The 18,450-nt window shown below is 51.3% G+C and overlaps 1 pseudogene; it reads right to left on the minus strand.

Moving 5' to 3' along the window:
• Window positions 1-9,651: 9,651 nt before the first annotated feature.
• LOC131273918 (histone-lysine N-methyltransferase SETD7 pseudogene) lies at window positions 9,652-15,130 on the minus strand (annotated as a pseudogene).
• Window positions 15,131-18,450: the final 3,320 nt, after the last annotated feature.

Here is an 18,450-nt window from a genome sequence, read left to right on the forward strand (position 1 = left end):
TTTAAGGAACTAGAAAAACTATGAAATTTATTTAGAAAAGAAAGAGGCCCCGAATAGCCAAAGACATATTGAAAAAGAAAAACGAAATTGGAGGAATCACACTACCTGACTTCAAAACATACTACAAAGCTACAGTAGTGAAAACAGCATGGTATTGGCATAAGGAGAGACACACAGACCAATGGAATTGAATTGAAAGTTCTGATATAGAACCTCATATATATAGCCATATAATATTCAATAAAGCCACCAAACCCTCTCAACTGGGAGAGAATGGCCTATTCAACAAATGGTGCCTGGAGAACTGGATATCCATATGTAGAAGAATGAAAGAGGATTACCATCTCACACCTTATACAAAGATCAACTCAAAATGGATCAAAGACCTAAATATAAGAGCCAAGAGCATAAAGACCTTGGAAAGCAGTGTAGGGAAACATCTACAGGACCTTGTAATAGGAAATGGCTTCATGAATATCACACCAAAAGCACGAGCAGCAAAAGAACTAATAGATAAATGGGACCTCCTCAAAATTAAAGCCTTCTGCACCTCAAAGGAGTTTGTCAAGAAAGTAAAAATGGAACCCACACAATGGGAGAAAATATTTGGCAACCATATACCTGATAAGAGACTTATAACTTGCATATATAAAGAACTCCTATATCTTGAAAATAAAAAGATAAACAACCCAATTAAAAAATGGGAAAAAGATTTAAACAGACACTTCTCCAAAGAAGAAATACAAATGGCTAAAAAGCACATGAAAAAATGCTCCAAATCTCTAGCTATCAGGGAAATGCAAATCAAAACTACAATGAGATACCATCTTACTCCCATAAGATTGGCAGCTATGAAAAAAACAGAAGAATACAAATGCTGAAGAGAATGTGAAGAAATGGGGACACTCATCCACTTCTGGTGGGAATGCAGAAGGATCCAACCATTCTGGAGGACAGTTTGGCGGTTTCTCAAAAAACTAACCATAGATTTGCCATATGACCCAGCAATACCACTGCTGGGTATATACCCAGCAGAACTGAAAACAAGGACACAAACCAATATATGTACACCAATGTTCATAGCAGCATTGTTTACCATTGCCAAAAGTTGGAATCAACCCAAATGCCCATCAACAGATGAGTGGATCAATAAAATGTGGTATATACATACAATGGAATACGACTCAGCTGTAAGAACAAATACACTACAAACACACGTGATAAAACATGGATGAATCTTGAGAACCTTATGTTGAGTGAAGCAACCCAGGCATTGAAGGACAAATACTACATGACCTCAATGATATGAAATAAGCAACCTGCCTCAGAGAGCTAGAGACTGGAAGATAGGCTTACAGGAAATCGGGGGGTGGAGGAAGGATGTGAGCCGACATCTGCAGGGGTGGAATCTATGATGAGCTGGCGGTAAGTATGAGCACAAAGAAGAGATAAAATGGGGGCAAGGGGTTGCCTTTGGGTGGGGCTTTGCGGGTTTGAAGTGAGCTGGGGATGGGCGGATGAGTAATAGTGCCAAAAAATTGGGGGGAGGGAGGGGCAACATACGAACATAGGAGAGTGTCAGGTGTTGGTTGAGAGTAAAATGCTGAGAAAACCGTATCAAAATTTAATTAAGAGGGTTACCTGTTTAGGATGCTCAGAGGGGATGGTCTGACATGGGACGGACTCCTGGGGAATGTCTGAATGCTCATTTTGCCAGGGTGGGTTGTACCATTGGATAGAGACCCAAGTAGTGAGAGTGGGGGTGGACCCACATCCTGGGAAGGACTAATGCCATCAAAAAAGAGGGAACTGTATCTCTCGAGAGAAAGGATGGCTCCCAGGGCATTAGGGCAGTTGAGCAAGTCAGGCCCTGAACACTGTTGCAAGTATCTCTGGACATGGCTCCTCAGGAAATGGAGATTGGCTGTCACTGTGGGCCACAAGGGGAGGGAAAAATGGATGTTGAATGGATGGAACCAAGGTAAATGTGGGGGTAAGAGAGGAGTTCCACGAGAGTACACAAGGATGGATATAAAACATGTACTATTACACCAAAAACATATAGGGGACGACAGACTAATAATGTAAACCATAACGTAAAACGCAGGATAACTAAAAATTTAGAAAACTGTATATCCTAAAGTATGGACCACAATGTAAGCACAGATGTCACCTTGTTTGAAAACTATTGTCTCAGAGTCTGTACAACAGTTTAAGTAAATATGATATGAATAAGTTATAAGAATATCACTGTGGAAGGGAAAAAGTTTTATGGTGGATGTGTGGGAGTACTGTATATTGTATATATGAATTACTGTGATCTAAGGCTCTTGTGAAGAGAAGCTCAATAATTAGGAAAAAAGAAAAGAAAAAGATAGGATGTAGAATTTTTCCAAATCAATACGTATTCTATATCTAACCTTTAAACCCATCGCTACAGTCCATTTTACTAGTAAGGGATCCTGACATTATATTGGGCTTCACTTTTCAGGAAGTTTTGGATCACAGAGTGGTTCAAAAATGGCAGCAGAGGAATACTGGTATGGGATGTTATTGACAGGTGATATATGGTTGACAGGGAGTTATACAGGGCATATGTCCAGGGTGCATGGTAATGTTTGGATATACTCATAGTGGCAACAATTAAAAACAACAGCTGGGGGGTACTGGGTTCCTGGCCGGGGGTGCTCTGTCGTGGTCCCTAGGGGAGCAGCAGCAGTCCCCCAGGTGCAACGGTAAGGACCAGGAAGGAATGAGGGTCCAACAGTGAGCCCCCGATACTAATGACTATGCTTGTGAGCCTATACACCTGAAATAAGAACAAGGCCTAGAGCAGCACTGTGCCTGGGAGTTTCCTCCTGACAACCTTCATGGTACTAAAATGTGGCCAGTCTCAAAGCCAAACTCAGCATGTAAATGCAATGCATTCCCTCCAGCGTGGGACATGACACCCAAGGATGAGCCTCCCTGGCACCGAGGGATCACTACCAAGTACCAGCTGATGATGCAACTAGAAAATGACCTTGAATTAAAGGTTCAACGCAGACCAGCAGAATATCCCTGTCTACATAGAATAACAGGAGTTTAAAATGCTGTTTGACCTAATGTAAGGGAGAAATGGAAAAGAGAAATGAGTTTATATGGCTATGAGTCTCTAAAAAAGAGTCTGGAGGTCATCAGAAGGATTGCCCTTATGCACACCTGAGCAGAGTCTCAGAGACAGATAAAGTAGATACAACCCCAGGTATTGGTTCTTTTGAGGGCTAAAGAGACCCACAGGTTCTATGGTCATGGCAGATGGGGTTCACTGCCATGTCAGTTGGCCCTTCTTTGGAGCTGGTGTTTTTGCGTGATGGAGCTGGACACAGATGGGATCTCTTGTCACAAGACTTTCATGCTACTTTACTGGAATTGTAGTTGGTGCTGGGGTTTAAGATATATCTAGAGGATTTGAATCTCTGGACTGACAATATGATAGCCAGGCCCTGAGCCTCAACAGACTTCAACTCCTACACTCTGATTTATTGGACTTACCCCACTCAGCTAACATGGAGTTGAAGAAGGTCAACCACCACATACACCATGGAGCCTAGAGTACCTACAACTGAAAGCAGGAGGATTACATCCAGTAACCATGTGGAATCTAAGCCTCCTCTTGACATAGATGTGCAATGGACACAACCAATCCAAGGTCCACAGAGAAAATGTGGCATTGGTGTGGGAAAAGTGGCCATGGTGGCTGCTGGGTGCGGGGAATGGGAGGAAGAGATGAGATGTGGAGGCGTTTTTGGGACTTGGAGTTGTCCTGGGTGGTGCTTCAAGGACAATTACTGGACATTGTAGATCCTCCCAGGGCCCACTGAATGGAACGTGGGAGAGTATGGGCTATGATGTGAACCACTGACCATGAGGTGTAGTGATGCCCAGAGATGTACTTACCAAATGCAATGGATGTGTCATGATGATGGGAGAGAGTGTTGCTGTGGAGGGAGTGGTGGGGTGGGGGTGGTGGGGTTGAATGGGACCTCATATTTTTTGAATGTAATATTTTTTAAAAATGAATTAAAAAATTTTTAAAAAATTAAACAATTTATGAGACTAATGATTTCATTAGACACACTAACAGAAACATAAAGTTCACTAATTTGACTTATAATTCTTACTTTCTTGGTGTGGCTGTTTTTAAGTTTTTTATTATTTTACATTTCTAATTTTACTGCTTTTAGAATTTTTCTGGAATCAGGGTTGTATATAATATGTAAGCTTGTTCTTGGAAATATTTTTATTAGTAATCAGCAATCAGGGATATTTGAGCAGCATACAGGCAGTTAAGCTTTAATTTAGCAGTGTAGATAAACAAATATTTAACACATATATTTTGGATTATTCCTTTTTTGGAGTATACTTTAGACAGACTTAAAGTTCAGGAGTAAACAAAAGGTTTACTTGTAAGAGACAAGAATCGAAGGTTTGATAGTGTGCAGGACACTAAGCGGGACGGGGTACCAGGGTTTGAGTGGGATGTGGGCAGGATTTTTGAGCTGAACCGTGACTGGTGAGTGGTGGGCAGCAGTGATAGAAATTTTAGTACTTTAGATTTCAGGATTGACGAGTTCGGTGGAAAAAGGGAGAGCAGAGGATGGAGGGAGTGGGTGACCAGGGGGCTTCTTAGCGGGTTGTGAGACGGTTCTATGACCTTCACGATTGAGATTGGGGAGTGAGTTAAGGGTTTAGGGACTTTGGGAAGGGCAGAGTAAGTGGTTTTTATATCTGTAAGGAATGAAGTTGGCTCACCTGCCACCATCAGAGTTACCTGGGATTCTGCTTTGGAGATCAGTGTGGGGCCTGAAAGTTTTCTGGGCAAACTTAATTATCTGTTGCTGGTTCCAGAAGGTCTGGGAGTTTGAAGCCGGGGTTGGGTCTGACTGGGTAACTGATGCCCTTTTGCCTTGAGAGGTCTGGGGACAGACTTTTAGTGGATTTCTTGCACAGTGTGCGTGGCCTTGGAGGAGGCTGTGGGTTTGGGCACTGCCTGGCCCAGTGCCCAGGCTTTTTGCATTGGAAGCGTGGCCTTGGTGGGTTTTTTGTACTTGCCTGGAGTGGAGTGTCTGTTGGGAGTTTTGGAGGGTGGGGGACTTACAGCTAGGTTGTTTTTTTCCCCCTGGGGGACTGCTGTGGCTCCAACAGGGCTGTTGGCAGCGTTTTGTTGATTTAGGATATTTGCACGGGTTTGCGCTGCAAGCCAAATACATTTTTTTTTTTTTTCCTGAGGATAGACAGGTGGAAAGAATGATGTAGAGGTTTTCAGAGAAAGATCCTAACCAGTTTCATCTGGCTTCAACCGGAGAGTGAAGAAGGAACGTGGACTCCGACTACTCCTTCAGCTCCTGCTACTTCCCAGAGGGGTAAGAGAGGAGCTGGCATCCGTGTGGAGTTAGGAGCCCACGTGCCGGTGGAGGGGGAGGGCTGTGGCGCAGAAGGAGGGGAGGTGGTCCCTGCAAGCGCGTGTGAGGAGGGGAGGAGGGAAGGGGAGGAGGCAGTGGTGATGACAGGGGGGAGGAGGAAGGGGTGCAGGCTGGGTTTAGAGATAACGCTGGAGGATTGTATGGAGGAGGTGGGGGGGCGGGACCTGAGGGATCAGGGTTGGAGTGTGCAGAAGCTTTAGGGGTGGGAGTGATGAGGAGGAAGGTTTCTGAGGAGATTTCTGGTGTAAAAGAAGAATTTGGTAGGAAGAACGGGATTGGCAGAGAGAGGGAAGGAAGGAAAAGGAATGCCTGGACGTAAGGGATCTCTGACCATCTGCCGTTGCACTGCATAAAGTTCTCTAAGTCTCCGAGAACTTGGAGATTGAAGGTGCCATTCTCTGGCCACTGCTTTTCTTTGTCCAATTTGTATTATGGCCACACAGAGGTCGAATAGAAAATGAGCTTTTTAGGCTTGATGTCTTCTGGATACAGAGTTTTAGGTTATGAAAGAGACAGCCCAGAGGCATAAATTTTTTTTGGGGGGGGGGTACAAACTTGAATTCCCATTTTAGGTGGCTGGGGCAAGATTAAGGATCTCTAGGACAGGGGAGATTCTGAGTGAGACAGGAGTCCCCAAATCAGTCAGATACCTCCAAGGAAACAGGAAACCACACATGGAGCCAGACGTCTCTGGAGCCAAGGGGGTTCTTCCCACGAGGACACAGGCCTCCTGCCTGCCATGGCCCTCGGGGACAGTGAGAATCACTGACCTAGCACTAGGATCTTTCCCATGGGTTGTCCTGGACAACAGAAAAGGAAAGAGAGAGAGCAGGATCCTCTGGCAGAGAAATCCTTAGTTCACCCAGCCGAGACTCAATGTCTGGTGTTGGATGGGCATTTGGCTGCGGCAGAGGGGTGATTCCTCACCAATCACTCAGTCTCAACGTGACCCCAGTGCCAGGTTTTGGCACCAGATGTTGGAGAAAAGGGGGCCCTCACTGGGGCACAGAGACTGATTGCAGGCAGGAAGTTTATTGGGAAGCTCTCCCAGTGGAGGGGGTCTGAAGGACAGACTTCAGCCCCCCCGCCGGCATGGTGAGGGTCTGAAGAGACGCTTCAGCCCACTTTTGGAAAGGGGGGATGTGAATATGCAGTACATTCCTGGGTGGGGAAATGATAGTGGGAGGGGGTCGAGGGTCCGAGTGAGGTGTGGGGGCCAATAGGAAGCCCTAGAGGTGCAAATGTTCCCTCGTATGGCTGGAGGGCAGAGGGTTAGGGGGTCAGGTTTTCTTGGAACGCTGGAGGAGCAGGGGTTGCTTTGATCTGCAGGGAGGGAAGGTCTCTACCTCCCTTTACTCCCGTTTCCACGTGGTTTCTCTGTTCAGCCTTTAGGGGACGCGCCCTGCTTTCAGACATGTAGGCTTCAGAGGTGGGGGGGGGCGCTTGTCTTTCCTCAGTTCGTGTCTGGGGGAACTGAGTCACAGCTTGTTCATTATTGGAAATCTAACGAGAGGGAACCTCTAACAAGAATCCAGCCCTTCTGACAGGGGGGACCCTAAATTCCAGGTTCCTATTGGATTTTATTTTATTTTTTTATTTTTATTTTTTAAAGATTTATTTATTTATATAATCCCCCCCCCCCCCGATTGTCTGTTCTCTGTGTCTATTTGCTGCGTCTTGTTTCTTTGTCCGCTTCTGTTGTCAGCGGCACGGGAAGTGTGGGCGGCGCCACTCCTGGGCAGGCTGCACTTTCTTTCGCGCTGGGCGGCTCTCCTCACGGGCGCACTCCTTGCGCATGGGGCTCCCCTACGCGGGGGACACCCCCACATGGCAGGGCACTCCTTGCGCACATCAGCACTGCGCATGGGCCAGCTCCACACGGGTCAAGGAGGCCCGGGGTTTGAACCGCGGACCTCCCATTTGGTAGACGGACGCCCTAACCACTGGGCCACGTCCGTTTCCCCCTATTGGATTTTAAATACAGTTTTCACCGTATTTCCATCCTTCCCCCTTTAGTCCACAGTCATGCTCACGCTACTCTGTTCACTGACATGAAGTAAATTCCGACTTTGTCTTGCTCAGTCCCCAGGTTTGAGGAATTATTCCTTTTGGCCTGGTCCATCCTGTCCCTGTGACATCTCATCCTTTATCCGCATATCTCATTATTGCTTTCTCAGAGGTATCGGAGTCCCCAGGGGGCCCAGAGGCCTCCCCAGAGGCCACCGGCATAGTTCTTTTATGAAACCCTTTTCTCTATGTGTCGTCCTAATTTGGTAAAATCTAAGTCCAGGGCCTTGAATGATTATGATAAATTTCACATCAGTGGAATGTACAACTCAGAAAGGCCCCTTGACCAAAACGTCTCTCCTAAGGAGCAGGACATTTCATTTTAGAAACACGGTCATTTAAATTAAGCCTTGAGTGCTCAGGAATCCCCCGGGAAGGGGCTACTGTTCAGAAAAGAGTCACTACCTGAGTCCCCCAGACCCTCAATTCCATGTGGAGGGATGGGGCTGCGGCCTGCGGAGCCCTGAGGGAGGCGGGCGCAGGGGAGCTGGAAGCCCGCTGGGCGGCTTGGACTCTGTTTTTTTTAAAGATTTATTTTTTATTTATTTCTCTTCCCCCCCACCCCAGTTGTCTGCTCTCTGCGTCCATTCTCTGTGTGTTCTTCTGTGTCTGCTTGCATTCTTGTCAGTGGCATCTGTGTCTCTTTTTTGTTGCATCATCTTGCTATGTCAGCTCTCTGTGTGTGCAGCACCATTCCTGGGCAGGCTGCACTTTATTCGTGTGGGGCAGCTCTCCTTACGGGGCACACTCCTTGCACATGGGGCCCCCCTACGGGGGGACACCCCTGCGTGGCAGGGCACTCCTTGCGTGCATCAGCACTGCTCATGGGCCAGCTCCACACGGGTCAAGGAGGCCCGGGGTCTGAACCCTGGACCTCCCACGTGGTAGGCGGATGCTCTATCCATTGGGCCAAGTCCACTTCCGGGCTTGGACTCTTACAGCAGAGTATGGGCTTGGATGCTTTTATGCTATGAGTAAAGCAAGCCCTGAATCTCCTCTCGTTTCACTGCCCAAACCCAGCAGTGGGCAGCCAGCCTTGCCCCGAGCCCGCTGGCCGGCCCCCGCGGCCTCCTCCGGCCCAGGCACTTCCGGGCCAGGCCCGGCCTGGCTCTCGTGAGATGGCGGCGCAAGGAGCGCTGGTCCGTGTGCGGCTTCTCCCCCGCGCCGGGTGCCGGCTTCCTGGAGCCACGTCCCGGGAAGGTCCACTCCACAGTCCTTCTGGAAGCGGCAGCCTGAAGACAGCAGCAGGAGAGAAAGGGCGCAGCCTTCGGCAGGCAGGAGCCTGAGCGGCTGTGGGCGAGGGCGGGAATGCGGGCCATGGGTGCAAGGAAGAAGCACTGGGCATTTCATTTCCATTCGGGTTCTCACCCAATCCTTTAAAATCTATGCTTTTGGGGAGAAGGGGATGTGACTCAAGCAGCTGGGTTCTGGCCTACACATGAGAGGTCCCAGTTCAACTCCTGGTGCCTCCTGGAGAGGACAAGCAAGACAGGAGCCGAGGCAATAAGGTGATGCAAGCAAGAGACCCTGAGGAAGCACAATGAGAGACATAACAGGGAGCGAAGGGGGCTTAAGCAGTGAGGGGCCTCCCTCCCACGTGGGAGGCCCTGGGTTCCGTTCCCGGTGCCTCCTAAAAAGGGCGACTTGCAAACTGAGTGCAAACAACGGGGCGGGGGGGGGGGGTATGTTTTAAGTTTTATAATGTGCATCATATATCAGTAGAGTACATGTGTGAAATTAACAAATACTTACGTTGGAATTTCCTGTAAAACGGGTTCTTAACAAGGAGTCCGTGAGCTTGAATTCAAAAAAACATTCTTGCGGGGTGTGTTGGTGCAGCTGTAATATATTTATTAAATAATAGTATAGTGTGGACTTAGTAAAGGGTCCATGGTTTTCACCTGACTGACAAAGGGGTCCGTGGGACAAAAAAAGTTAAAGAACCCCTGCTCTGGAGCCTACACCTCTGAGTTCAAATCCCAGCCCTATTACCAGCACTGGGAACTGGCGAGTGGTTGACCCTCATCCACAGTGAGGATACAGCAGCACTTTTTTTTTTAAGATTTATTTAATTTATTTCTCCCCCATTCCCGCCCCCCCCAACCCTGTGTTTTCTGTGTCCATTTGCTGTGTGTTCTTTTTTATCCGCTTCTGCTGTTGTCAGCGGCACGGGAATCTGTGTTTCTTTTTGTTGCGTCATCTTGTGTCAGCTCAGTGTGTGCGGTGCCATTCCTGGGCAGGCTACACTGTCTTTCGCGCTGGGCGGCTCTCCTTACGGGGCGCACTCCTTGCGCGTGGGGCTCCCCTCACTCGGGGAACACCCCTGCGTGGCAGGGCACTCCTTGCGCACATCAGCACTGCACGTGGGCCAGCTCCACACGGGTCCAGGAGGCCCGGGGTTTGACCCGCGGACCTCCCATGTGGTAGGCGGACGCCCTAACCACTGGGCCAAGTCCGTGTCCCCAGCAGGACTTTTATCACGGAGATTTTGTGGGCATGGAATGAGAAACTAAAATATAAAGGCCCGCCCCAGTACCATGAACAAAGTAATGAATAGTGTTTTTATTAGTAGTGTGAGTCCTTTGGAACCCGAGCAGTCACTCTGCTTCCCTCTCCGTCCGGCCTGGCCCGCAGCGTGCGAGGCCCATCAGTGAACCCAGCCCTCCGGGGAGAGCCTGGCACTGGCCCCGACTGTGGCTTCGGCGTTGGAGGAGGGGAAGGGGTTTTGACAGCTGGACTTCTCCTAGGGGAGCAGCACGGCTCTTTCCAGATCACTCCACCTGAAGGTAGAGACGGTAGTGTGTCCCAGTGGCTAGCCCCGGGCGTGCCCCAGAGCAGGGGAGGGCTCCAAGCGTGCCTGCCCTTGAAAACGTCTCCCCCAAACCATGCCAGGCCCAGAAGAACCTGCTCCCGTAGTACAGACTTGGTTTGAAAATACTGAGAACTAGGCTCCTATCCGAATGCCGATGGGGGGTCCGGTGCCTAAATGTCGTCGTCGCCCCCCTCCGCTGGGGCAGACGCGGTCGCTGCTCTCCTCGCCTCTGAGCCCGAGTCCCGCGGCTCCAGCTGTTGGCATTTCAGCTCCTCGGTCTTGGCTTGGTTTGGATCACCAAAACACCCAGCCGGGGTCCCCGTGCTCCAGGCACTCGGAGGCCGGCGAGAGAGGGGCTGGCGGGGGGTGGGGGGCACAGCTGTGTCTTCCAGGGCCGCCCTGGCCCCCCGGGAACTGTGGCAGGGCAGTCGTCTGGACCCTTCCTTACCCAGCTCTGGACCCCACCCTGCACCAGAAGGGACAGGCACCCCCTGACTCGAAGGCCAGGCCTGAGGAGGGGAGAAGCTCGAGAGAATCGGGGCCCCCCTGGCCGGCGCCGCCCGCTTCGCCGTGGGGAGGGTCCGCCGCCGGCCTTCCCTCCCGCCCCCACGCCGAGTCCAGGGCAGCTGTGTGCGTGGAAGGACGCCAGTGGCCTTCGCAGCGCCAGGGGGCCGCGTACTGGGCTCACATGTGTCCCGAGGCCCTCCTCTGCTGACCCCTCCGAGAGGGCCCGCCCCGAGCCTGGCCCATCCTGCTCCTCCGCTGGCCGGTCTCGCTGGACGGTGTCCTCCGCTCCTCGGTGGCGTCAAGTTCCCCTCCCCAGGCGCCGGCGTGTCAGCCACGTGGCTTCCCGTGGCCGAGGCTGCTGTCGCTGCTTCCTGCTCTCTGGGGCGAAGGGAAGGGAGCTCTGCTCAGGGTCGCGTGGGGGGCTCTGCTCAGGGCCGCGTGGGGAGCTCTGCCCTTCCACTAGGTACGACACGAGGACAGCAGGTTCCAGGGCGGTGTGTGTTTCTGCAGGTGCTCCACGCCACGCCGACCAGCGGGCCCGGGCCGGCTGGCTGCCTCCATGCACCCCCTCGGCTCCTTTGGGGCGTGTGTGGCCGGCGGCAGGAGGTCTGATGTGCTTCGGCTCTTTGGCTTTTCTGGATTCTTCTTGGCAGCCACATGTGGACCCAACAGTTCCTTCAGGTGGCAGAAGCTGGTAAGTAATGAAGATTTTCTCAAAAACTGCCAAATCAGGATTTTGATGCCCACAAAAAGAGAATAAGGGAATAAGTCCACTGGGTGATTGTGCCTGAGGAGCCCACATCCATCATTCTGGCTGTCACCTGATAATGCTTCAGGACACCCACCCGTGGAGATGGTTGCCACTTCCTTCTCTGAAGTGGAGAATTCCCAGTGACCCAAAAGTAGGAATCCACAGAGTGAAGGCATCACCAAAGTCCCCAACATTTAGCTTTTACATAACTCCAGGTGAAGAAGTGATGCCTTTATTTTGCTTGTTGTTTGTTTGTTTTTTTTCCAGGAGGCACCAGGAACAAAACCTGGGACCTCCCATGTGGGAGGTGGGAGCTCAACTGCTTGAGCCACATCTGCTCCCCCACAGTATTTTTTTTTTTGTGGTCCGACAGCAGAGAAAGTCAAGGCGGCAAAGCTGCTAGAGGAGATTTGTGGGTGTTTGGCGGGGAAGGGAGAGAGAGTTCATCAGAGTTCATCAGAGGCTCCCCCTTTTCTTCCAAGTCCCGGAGCAGAGAGGTGCTAGTGGCAGCAGGTTTCTTCCTCTCCCTGGAAGTATAGTTTTTGAGTAAGGAATAATGCCTGGGAGTTTTTAATTTAATTTTTAAAAATGTATTTCTCTCCCTCCCCCACCTTTGTCTGCTCTCTGTGTCCATTCGCTATGTGTTCTTCTGTATCCACTTGCATTCTTGTCAGTGGTACCAGGAATCTGTGTGTCTTTTTGTTGCATCATCTTGCTGGTGACGTTTGTGCTCCCAGAGGAGGGAATTTCCTACCGAGGATGTAGTTAGTTCATAAAGAGGTGTCACAGTCTCAGGAATATTTGCCATCCATTGTTTGCAAGATCCACTGCCACAAAATCCATTTGGAAGATTTTCTCTTGTCAAAGATGGGAATAGGACTGATGGGTGACATGACTCAAAACGTGGGCTTCTGTTTAACAGGAAAAAATAAAGCCATTCTATTGCAAGATACAGATCAAAGGATAAAGGGCAGCTTAAACTACATTTAGAGCATATGAAAATGTAGTCATTCTCCTTCCTCAAGATGGCACCTATGCAAGTATAATAACACAATTCACGTTGGCCATAGGAAAAAACATCAGAGAAAGGCTAAAAATGACTGGAAAACCCCATTTCCCTTTTTGAGTCATATCATTTGGCATCTCTGAATGTGACTCCGATTTAGTCTCAAACCACCAAAGAACATCCTGCTGTCTTATGTCAAATGCTCACTACTTCTCAATAGGACTTTGGTGCAAAGCTGATCTTAAACCCCATATGAGTAATACAGTCCAACCTAGTTAGTATGAGAGGAAGCTGTTGCCAGTGCGGGGTGAGAGGATGTGCTGTCACAGCAGGAGCAGTCCCCACGCCTGGGTGCTGGAAAGACAAGTGCATAGATCCACGTGTCCTCTCCAGGTCTCTGAGCCAAGAGCAGGCCTTTCACTTCTGCCGGGTGACACAAAGGGTCTTCAGCTCCCCCGGGCACCACTCGGGCTTCGGGCGCACCCTTCCCCGGGGGCTGTGATGGTCGCGTTGGCCAGAGTGAGCTGCTCGTCAGCCTCCACAGCTCCGAGGGCATGGATGCGCTGGATGACCTGCCATCAGGGATGCACAAACATATCATATTTGAAGCTGGGGAGCGATTCACCTGGTGTCCCCAGGAGGCCCAGTACTTGGGTATGTGGTTGCAGGGCTCAGGCACTCAGGGGCCGTTTCTTCATCGAGGGAGCGCATGTTCCGGTTAAGGTCCCAGTCCCTGGTGTGTAATTTGGACTCCACTATAAAAAGGCACAACAGTTAGGTCCCACTGCTACCTTGGAGATGAGGGACTCAGCCGTGCCAACCTTCTGATGCACAGAAGAGCTTGGTGGAAAGGCACGATGCAGTCGACTTACAAAACGACGCACTGGACTTCCAGATCTTGCCTCAAAGCGAGGCAGGCCTCCCTTCTTAGTGGAAATAAGGGTGGCCAGTTTTCCTTCTGTGTCTCTCCATCACTGGGTTTTCCATAAAGTGCAGTCCTTCCGTCAGGGCATGCAAGCTGTCCTTCCTGCAGCCAGTGCCCCATCTTCAGTTCCTCCTCCATCTGGGCCCTACGTCCAGCAAAGCTATCTTCATATTGCCCCTTGCAGACCAGTCCCCCATAGTGTCCAATGCTTGGGCTGGACCCCTCAGCTCACAGCCAACATGGGTGCCCTGGAGAACGTCCCCATCCTCCTAAGTGTAAACTCCCTGACCCTGCAGGTGCTGCCACAAAGAAGAACTAGCCCTGTCTATCCTTTCCTCCATGAACAAAGTCCCCCTCTAAACTGCCTGTGAAGAGCAGGTGACTGCTGAACCCATGCAATCATCCATGTCGTCCAGGTGGATTCCACCGCCTCCTCCACCATCTGGTTGTCATCGTCCATGGCAGCTGGGAACCCTGGCCAGCTCAGTGCTGAGTGGCTGCCACACATCCTCTCTGGTTCTTCCAGCCCCAATTGATTTTTTTTTTAAAGATGTATTTATTTTATTTTATTCCCCCCCACCCCACCCCAGTTGTCTGTTCTCTGTGTCTATTTGCTGCGTGCTCTTCTTTGTCCGCTTCTGTTGTTGTCAGCGGCACGGGAATCTGTGTTTCTTTTTGTTGCGTCATCTTGTGTCAGCTCTCCGTGTGTGAGGCACTATTCCTGGGCAGGCTGCACTTTCTTTTGTGCTGGGCGGCTCTCCTTAGGGGGTGCACTCCTTGTGCGTGGGACTCCCCTACGCGGGGGACACCCCTGCATGGCACGGCACTCCTTGCGTGCATCAGCACTGTGCGTGGGCCAGCTCTACACGGGTCAAGGAGGCCCGTTGTTTGAACCGCGGACCTCCCATGTGGTAGATAGACGCCCTAACCACTGGGCCAAGTCCGCTTCCCCCCAATTGATTTTTATTGGAAATGTTTCAGGTATGGCTTGTAGGAGACTTGGCTCTTTTGTTGTTGTTGTTTTCAGGGGAAAAGGGATTCTGTAAATCCTTTTCTGGTTCCATCTGATCAGTATTTGCTATCCACAATTTAGCATCTAAGGTTCCAGCCAACTTGTGTACCAGGGGATTAGGTCAGCAACCCTAGATCATGAGCACTCAGAAGAACTCAAAATTCTACCATGAATAGTTGCTAGTCTTTTCTGGGTTTAGGAAAAGACTTAATTGCAGATCTTAATTCAGTTTATGTAGAGAGTTTAAATTCTGCAGTTGCCTGCATACTGGGCTCATAAAGGGTGGCTCTTTAGAAGCAACTAGAATTTGGGGGTCTTAGGAGAGACATTGGGAAAAGACAGGGAGTGTGGACAAGGAGATGTGTCCCCAGCAGAGCGCAGACAAGAGGTGGAAGGATGAAGGTGAAGAGAGAACTGGACATAGTCTGGAGCAGCAGGGAGCTGGCATTCCCTAGGGGAAGGAGCCTGCTTCTTCTTGTTCGAGTTTGTTACTGGCTCTTTAGCTTTGATCAAAGAATCTTTTCATGAAACACTTTGAGTCAGAATTTCATTCGGAGACCTCTGCATACCAATCAAACTATGCTGTCCATGGGACCTGGGAAAAAATTTTTTTAAAAATTAAAGTTAATAGATCACAAAGAATGTTACATTAAAAAACATAAGAGGTTCCCATATAACCCACTCTCCACCCCCCACCCCCATCATTTTTGTAAATTGTGTTTTTTGAAGATATATACATCTCAAAAAATGTTACATTAAAAAACATAAGAGGTTCCATAAACCCCCCACCTCCCCACCCCATTCCTCCTACACCAACAACCTCCCCCATCATTGTGGCACACTCATCGCACTTAGTGAACACATTTTGGAGCACTGCTGCACCACATAGGTAATAGTTTACCCTATAGTTCACACTCTCCCCCAGTCCATTCAGTGGGTTATGGCAGGGTATATAAAGTCCAGCATCTGACCCTGCAATATTATTTAGGACAACTCAAAGTCCCAAAAATGCCCCCACATCACATCTCTTCTTCCCTCTCCCTGCCCTCAGCAACTACTGTGGCCACTTTCTCCACTTCAATGCTACAATTTCTTCTACTACTAGTCACAATAGTTTTATAGTATAATATCAGTAACTCCACTCTAATCCATATTTTATTCCTCCATTCTGTGGACCCTGGGATGGTGATGTCCACTCCACCTCTAGGTCAAGAGGGGGCTTAGATTCCACATAGATGATGGATGCAATTCTTATGCTTGCAGTTGTTGTGCACTCTTGGTTCCCTGGTGTGGTGGTTGACCATCTTCACCTCCCTGTTAGCTGACCTGGGTAAGTCCAACGAACCAGAGAGTAAGAGTTGCAACTCTGCTGAGGCTCAGGGCCCAGGTGGCACATGGGCAGTCCAGAGATTCAAGCCCCCTGAGTATACCCCATCCCTAGCACCAACCACAGGTTCAGTAAAAGTGACAGAAAAGGCATGTGTAGAAAGGTCACATCTAAGTCCAGCTCCATCACACTCAGGAGCACAATTCCAAAGTAGGGCCCTCTGACATGGCACAGAACTCCAAATCCATCTGCCATGACCACATACTCTGTGGATCTCCGTAGACTTCAGGAGAACCAGTACCTAGGGTTGTATCTACTTTGGCTTTTTCTGGAGTCCTGCTGAGGCATGCGTAAGTGCCTAATGACCTCCTGACTTTTTTTTTGAAGACTCTTAGCCATATAAACTCATTTGTCTTTGCCATTTCCCCCTTTTATTCAAGGTCAAAAAGCAGTTTTTAACACATTATCCTACATATAGACTGAGATATTCTGCTGATCTGCGTTGACCCTTTTATTCAAGGTTTCTTTCTAGTTGTATCACTAGCTACTGATTGCTAGTAATCCCTCAGCGCCAGGGAGGCTTATCCCTGGGAGTCATGTCCCAAGCTGGGGGGAAGGTAACGCATTTACGTGTTGAATTTGGCTTAGTGAGTGGTCACATTTGAGCAATGTGGAAGCTCTTAGGAGGTAACTCTTAGGCACCCTGCAGCTCTAGGCCTAGGGCATATTTCAGGCATACAGGGGCCTGGGAAATTTTATTCCCTTTCTTTTTTAAGGTGCCTATCAAATGGACAGTTTTGTTTTAGTCAAATGTTCAAATGTCAAATGAACATCCATTTAGACAAGATGTGAGGAATATGCACTACCAGAGTGACCCCCCACCCCCTCGCCCCCCGGCCATAGAAACCATGTAGCAAGACCATCTGGGGCATCAGCTCCCTCTTGCCACTTTTAAAAATGGGCAGTGCAGTGGCAACATGGGTCCTATCAATTTGGTGGATAGGTGAGGAAAGCCAAGATCTTTCCCTGACCTTTGGAAAAAGTAGATTTTTGTTGGGCGAAGTGAGGTTTGCTTTTGCTTTTTTCTTTTAGCTTTTACTTCGTAGTCTTAAATGTTATCTGCAGGCTGCAGACACCACAGGCAATGAGCAGCAAAGAACAAATGGAAAAGTGTTCCAAAACCCCTGTGTTAGTGAACAGGCTTCTGACTTTATCACTGCAGGGACACAGAGAAGGCTGGAGAAGGTAGCAAGGAGCTGCCTTAAAACAAAGTTGGTGACTCTGGTCTTTAAAAAGTTTCCTATGCAGATGATTTTATATCTGTTTAATCAAATAAACAAGAGGGTTTTTATCCCCCACGGGTGAAAAAACAACAACAAAGGACAGCCCCTATCATTCTCGCGGAAGTGGTGCCCCTCGGTGGCCAGCCCGGGCCCAGGCCGAGGCCAGCTCTCGGCCTTGTTTCCGAAGGCGCTCGCGGGCCAGGTCGGCTGGGCCTCGGAGGCCGTGAACAGCCGGGCCGTCGCCCTTCCGGGGCTCGGCTGCCGTTTGTGCAGCGCCCTCTGCGCTCCAAGCGTCCCGGGACTGGCGCGGGCCGAGCACCCGCAGGAGGCCGCAGGGCTCGGGAGCAGGGGGGGCAGGGCTGGGGAGCAGGAGGGGCAGGGCTCGGGGGCAGGGGGGGCAGGGCTCGGGAGCAGGAGGGGCAGGGCTGGGGAGCAGGAGGGGCAGGGCTCGGGAGCAGGGGCCGCAGGGCTCGGGAGCAGGGGGGGCAGGGCTCGGGAGCAGGGGGCCGCAGGGCTCGGGGGCAGGAGGGGCAGGGCTCGGGAGCAGGGGGGTCAGGGCTCGGGAGCAGGGGGGTCAGGGCTCGGGGGCAGGGGGGTCAGGGCTCGGGGGCACGGGGGGCAGGGCTCGGGGGCAGGAGGGGCAGGGCTCGGGAGCAGGGGGCCGCAGGGCTCGGGGGCAGGAGGGGCAGGGCTCGGGAGCAGGGGGGTCAGGGCTCGGGGGCAGGGGGGTCAGGGCTCGGGGGCAGGGGGGTCAGGGCTCGGGGGCAGGGGGGGCAGGGCTCGGGGGCACGGGGGGCAGGGCTCGGGGGCAGGGGGGGCAGGGCTCGGGAGCAGGGGGCCGCAGGGCTCGGGGGCAGGAGGGGCAGGGCTCGGGAGCAGGGGGGGCAGGGCTCGGGGGCAGGGGGGGTCGGCCGGGCGGGGGGGCCTGCCTTCCTGGCCGACGAGCTGCGCGCGCAGCCAGGCCAGAGCCTCTGCTCCCGAGCCCTGCCCCCCCTGCTCCCGAGCCCTGCGCCCCCCGCCCGGCCGGCCCCCCCTGCCCCCGAGCCCTGCCCCCCCTGCCCCCGAGCCCTGCGGCCCCTGCTCCCGAGCCCTGCCGCTCCTGCTCCCGAGCCCTGCCCCTCCTGCTCCCCAGCCCTGCCCCCCCTGCTCCCGAGCCCTGCGGCCTCCTGCGGGTGCTCGGCCCGCGCCAGTCCCGGGACGCTTGGAGCGCAGAGGGCGCTGCACAAACGGCAGCCGAGCCCCGGAAGGGCGACGGCCCGGCTGTTCACGGCCTCCGAGGCCCAGCCGACCTGGCC

This window comes from Dasypus novemcinctus, chromosome 17 (genome assembly GCF_030445035.2).
Source record: "Dasypus novemcinctus isolate mDasNov1 chromosome 17, mDasNov1.1.hap2, whole genome shotgun sequence".
Classification (NCBI taxonomy): domain Eukaryota; kingdom Metazoa; phylum Chordata; class Mammalia; order Cingulata; family Dasypodidae; genus Dasypus; species Dasypus novemcinctus.